Raw genomic sequence first — 6,176 nt, 5'->3', positions numbered from 1 at the left:
ATAATATGGTGGTTACAAGAGAAGACCTGATCATCTGCATAGTAAACAGTAACAAGATGCAGCTTGCAGAAACTTGGAGCTTAACATTTTTCTTGTATTATTAGGAGGAGCAAACAGTAAAGAAGCACATTGCATTGTATTTAAAATACTTATGCAACATATGCCATCATTCCAGTCTAACAAAAAAAAATCAGTCAGCAAACTGCAATAATAATAATTTCAAGTGATGATATCACACATACGTTTAAATCACTTTGCGAGAGTTCTTGGTTTTTAAGTCTCAAATAGGAGTTAATATCCTTTTACTTCTACGATTCTATCAAGATATTGATCAAATTTTAAAACTAAAGTTTCAATTTAACCTGCATCATCAGTATTAAAAAACATACTGTAAATGAATAATGTGTAATAAAAAAAAGGCAATGCACTAAAACCATGAAATATTATCTTATGTAGCTTGCAATAATCTTCAGTTTAGTGTGCTGCACTGATGGAAAGCATATGCAAACACAAAACATGCAGGGCGTACTTAATGATTCCTAGCCCCCCCCCCCCCCCCCAAGCTTTGGACAGATTCTGATTACAAATTATCTGGAGGCAACATGATAGAAATTCCTGTGGGAGGAAATAAAAGGCTGTGACTCTTATCTGAGCAATAAATAGTAAGACCCATCACTCCATACAGACACTACCACTGTTATATATCATCTGGTTGGTTGCTTACAATACTGATGTATGCCTCCTGTGTTTCAGTCTGGCAGAAATGTAAAGACCTCTTTTTAAATTAATGCTTAAACCTAATTCTACTGTGTTGGCAGCAGAAGGCAGCAATGTGGCCGATGCAAACATCAAGACTTTTCTGAAAGTGGAAGTAATGCAATATGCAATACTTTAGTAAAATGTTATTATCAATATATATTTCTTGTCTCTTGAGTACAGACAATGTGCAGTGAATCAATAAACCAGGCTATCATAAAAGAAGCTGGCTTACAAGAGAAAAGGCTGAAATGTGTTGCTTTAGTGAGATACCAGCGCCATGTACAATGACATTTAGAGCCACCCATGTCTGGGATTCATAACTTCACTACGTGGACTGTGGTTTTACTGTATATTTTACTTTTTGTGTGGGATTCATAAAAGCCATGTCCCTTGCAAGCCTCTTGTTCTAAATGAGTACCTGGAATAAGAGCAAGATAGAAAATATTGATTCAAGAATGCCCCCCACCGACTTTGCATATCACCCACAAGAATATCTGTACAGTGACAGGTCAAATTTTATTGCTGTTTGAAGGAAGCAGAATTTGAACTTTTTTTATGTGTGGGACAAAGTTCGCCTCCATGCAGGGGACTTCTTGACTTGGTTACTTACAGAATCATCTACAAAGTCACAGCAGCTCATGGAAAGGAGAATTTCATCTAAAGTGACCACTTTGTGTTTTGATCAACTCTGCATTTATGCAGAATTTGTAGGTAAATGGATGTCCTACTCCTCTATCTCCACCAATATGTGAAGGGTATGAAACTAATCTCTTTAAGTATAATAAAACAATATTGCATTAACACAGATAAAAAGCATGTTGCTATGGCATACACATAAGCTTTCACACCATGCATCACTGCTTCAGATCGTGACTTGAAGCAGTGTTACGCAGTACAATGCTTCTTTGCAGAGAGTAATAACTTAGCTTTTGGTTTCCATTCATTTGTACTAATGTGATGTTATTTCAGTTTTCTGTGGGTTTTTGACATTGGAATGAGTGTTCTTTTGTAGTGCAACAGTAAACATTTATAATGTAAAGGTGGCAGTGCAAAATCCCTAAACTACCCTGCTTTCAGTGTAGCATCTATCCTGCCATGGAGATTGGCTCTGAAAAATCCAGTTGGATAGACTTTCCAAAGCAATGTTATAGCTTTTCCCAGACAGAGCTTCCCAATATCCATACCCACTCTGACTGTCCCCAAGTGCACTATGTCAGTAGTCATATTTTCCACAACTATCACAGCTACCTTTTCTATGATAGGACTCCTTGGTTTATTTCATCACACCTAGCAGCATTCAGAACCTTCCTAACACTTATACCCATTCAAGTCAGTAAACACATTCCTCAGAATATCTCATCTAGCCTGGTAGTAATTTAAACCTGAACCCAGGTCATACAGCCAGCCTAGCAGTGAATGAAACCCTTTCTTGCCTCCCATACCCAGCCTGGCTGCAGTTAATTTCACCTCTTACCCCTGTACCTAACCCTGACTCAGCAACCAGTTGGATGATGCCTTGTCTCTATACACCCCCAACCCAATAAGTGAGATCAGTATCTCCCTCACCACCTAGTTGGGGCAACAGCTCAACAGCTCCTTCATGTGGTAGGGAAGATATAGGCCTCTACTCCACAAAATCTATACACAACAGCAGTAATAAATTTCTTCTTCCAAGTCTAGTAATCCTTTCAGTAACAGATATCTCTCTAAGACCATAACAGCAATTAGTCTTGATAGCTGTGCAATGCCCCTGCAGATGTGTGATGGAGATAATTTCCTGGCACTACTTCAGACAGACAGAAATTGGTCCCCCTGGGACTCTACTGTGCTGTGACAGTGGATGATGCACACTCAAATTAAGCTAGTGCATAAGCAATGGTCTCTTCTTCATCCTCCACAGAGGGCAGCAGCAGTATGTTGGTTCAGGTACCCAGCACTGTTCAGAGCAGCTGCTAATGAGTAGCACTACATTTCTTTTTAGAAGGTGCAATTTGGGAGCATTGCTCTGGAAGGCCTGATTAGTTAGTCACATTACATATTAAACATGCTTGCAATGTTGTTCTATACTAGACTCCTTCCCACCACCAGTTAGTGTGCTGAAACTTCCTTTTTCTGACATTTGGCATTACAGGTGCCCACTAAGCAACCCTTGTCTAATCTCTTTGGCAGATTGCATGAATCTTGTCCACTAAACATGCCATTGTATTTACTATTGATCACTGCACTAACTGCTTGACATTCAAAGAGTGGTAAGAATAGAATATAAAGTATGCAGGCATAATAGTGCAGGGAGAGAAGGTCTGCCTTTTTCTCCACAGAACCACATTTTGTGGGGCAAGGTGAGGAAATGATCATGTCAATGTTTGTTTTGCTTGTAGGGTATGTGTGGGGAATGTATTCACTATCCATAAGTCCATGGTGGAGAGAAGGGTTTTAGAAGCAGGTGGGACACACAAACAGTAGGATGTCCTCCCCCGGATTTACTAAACTTCCATGCAGGACTAGCTTAGTCCTGCATGGAAGTGACTGTTTAAGAGCAGGACGGCAGCGCACCATGCATATTAATAAGGCGTGCTGCCTGAGCTCCTAGGCTTACACGGAGTGTGTAAGAGTGCAGGGGGCATGTCTGAGAGCAGAGCTCTCAGAATAAACATGCCCCTGCAATGTAGAACAGTAGAAAGGGGTATGCAATGAGTGAGACCGCTCACAGGTGACAGCATATCCCCACCAACTGTACCCCTTGTGTATAACAGTAACAGAATGTAGTAATAAAATGAAGAAACCCTATTATTTTTTTTAAATATACGATTGAAGCTAACCGTAGGTGTGAGGGTGTGCCCATCGCTTAGCTATGGTTAAAGCAGCTTAAAAGGCTGAAGAGGATAACAAGGAAGATATATGCAAATTAAGCAGCACAGCAATAGTGTTGTGGGCAGAGCATTCGCCTAACAAGCAGGCATTCCCGGTTCGAGTCTCACTGCAGCACATTTTATTTTACATGGCAAAGCATGTTATGACCAATATTTTTGTTGCATAACCCACTAAATAACATATATTTATGAACTGGACTACTGCAGTAAATGCACATGTGAGGTGTCAGTGTCATAATGAATAAGGCACTAGTAAGCAGGTCTAAGCACAAATAAGCAGTAGTAAGCATATATAAGCACTAGTAAGTGGCCTTAAGCCCGTTTGCGTGGCAGTAAGCAATGCCTATACTGGCTAAGCACTTCTAAAGCTAACTCTCTGTAAGCAGATGTAATGGCAGGTAAGCAGTGCTTATCATCGTGCAAACCTGCTTACAACTGCTCAAAAGTGCCTTAATCACTCTGTATCCAACGGCCCTTGTTCTGCCCATCAACAAAATAAACAGCCATACAGGTCTCGAACCCAGGACCCTATAGACCATAGTCCCAGTTGTTATCCACCAAGCCATCACAGACATACAGATGAATGAGGTAGTAGTAAACATGTCCTCACCATAGTATAACCAAACTGAACCTGTGAAAGGCATCAGTATACAATCATATGTGCCATAACCCACTACATAACATAAATATGTGAACTGGAGTACAGCAGTAAGAACAGAAGTGAGGTGTAATTGTAATAGAGGGTTGAAGTCCCCAGTAAAACACAAGGACCCCACAGAGTGTACGGACACATCAATCAGGGATACCAGGCATACATATAAGGTGTAATGAATAATAACACAATGCCAAAAAGGCATTATAATGAAAGTGTAATGTAAGCAATGCTAAGCATTGCTCAGGACAGCTTAGGAGGTGTGAGCAATGTGTAGACCAGCCAACTCTTTGTGCCCAGTGGTATACCCCTTTAAACAATGCCAACCTTAGGTAAGCAGGTTTGCCCATAGCTTAGCCTTTTCAAAACCGGCCAATCACGGAAAAGTGCGGGAAATCAGCCCTACTTAAACCCAAGAGGGGGGAATACATCTCATAACTGGTTGTAGCTTCCCCTTGCAGGCACTATGGCAGTAAGGGGAGAAGGAGTGCACGTCCGGGCACTGTGCTGGTTGCATCTAGGAGTCCAAGGTCTACATACAGAATCATACCCCACAACTGTACAGATATGTCCAGAATGTCTATTAAAGTGGCCCATGTCTATTGCCTATCAACCTGTCCCTGTGGGAAATCAGTGGGGTGATGCAAGATGTATAGGCAGCAAACAGGAAATACAACTGATTGACACACATCTATGACAACAAACCTGGCACACTAGCAATTCCCCAATACCTTATGTGACTAAGAAGACACATATGTCCCATTTACACCCCAAATTGTTAAGCTGTGGTCAGAGTGTATACAGTAACAGAGTGAGATGTATGTGCATAATAGTAATGTGGAAGCTGGTACTGTGTGTGGGAACATTCAGGTAGTGCTAATAAACACTCCTCCCACAGGTCTGTCAGATACCAACACTTTGCCCAGAAATACAAGAATGATATTCAGTTGCTGTGAATAATGAGGTATTACACATCACTGTCACCCACACTGTCCTACAGCATATAACTGTCTAGGAATTATGTATGAGTGTTGTTATACAAGGTCAGAATGCATAAGCACAGGGGATTAATAAGACAGAAAGCAGATTGGAGATATACAGCAATATCAATATAGCAGATACAACTGTGATGGACAGTGTTTAAGTTGTAGCAGACACAGCCATGATCTGAATCCTGGGAGTGGAAGTAGACTGCATACAGATTCATACCCCACAACTGTACACATGAGGCCAGAATGTCCAGTATATGTGCCCATATCTGCTGCCTGTCCCCTGTCAAGTCTGTGGGATGATCCCAGATGTGTAACCAGCAAACAGGGAATACAAGTGATTGTCAACCATGATGAGAACACACCTGTAACTGTAGCAACCCCCGAAACTGTTAGGTGTGTAATATTTCAAGTATGGCCTATCTACACTCTCATGTTGTCAAGCTATGACCAGAGTGTGTACAGTAACAGAGTGAGATGTATATGCATAATACTAATGTGTAATCTGGAACTTTGTGTGGCAACAGTCAGGTAGTGTGCTAACAAACATTGCTCCCACAGGTACGTTGGATATGAACACTGTGCTGAGAAATAAAGACCAATATAACCTGTACTGGTACCGTCCACCCTGGTATTGTAGGGGATTGTGAGTGTTGCAGTTTCTCTGAATAATAAAGTATTACTGGTCACTGTCACACACACTGTGCTACATAATATAACTGTGTAGGAAAGCATGTATATGTGTGTGTCAGGTCACTAAATGTGGAAGAGGGCAATATTCTAGATATTTCCATGCACACCAGCATGTGGTCAACACATGGCCAGAGTCTGTGCAGAAAGAGTTGGATAGTATAGTGCAAAACATCAACCCGGAATCTGGGCATATGTGTACAAACAGTTAAGTCA

This window comes from Protopterus annectens, chromosome 8.part0 (genome assembly GCF_019279795.1).
Source record: "Protopterus annectens isolate FY-2018-M chromosome 8.part0, PAN1.0, whole genome shotgun sequence".
Classification (NCBI taxonomy): Eukaryota; Metazoa; Chordata; order Ceratodontiformes; family Protopteridae; genus Protopterus; species Protopterus annectens.
The sequence above is the reverse complement of the archived record's forward strand: the minus strand, read 5'-3'. Positions refer to the sequence as shown.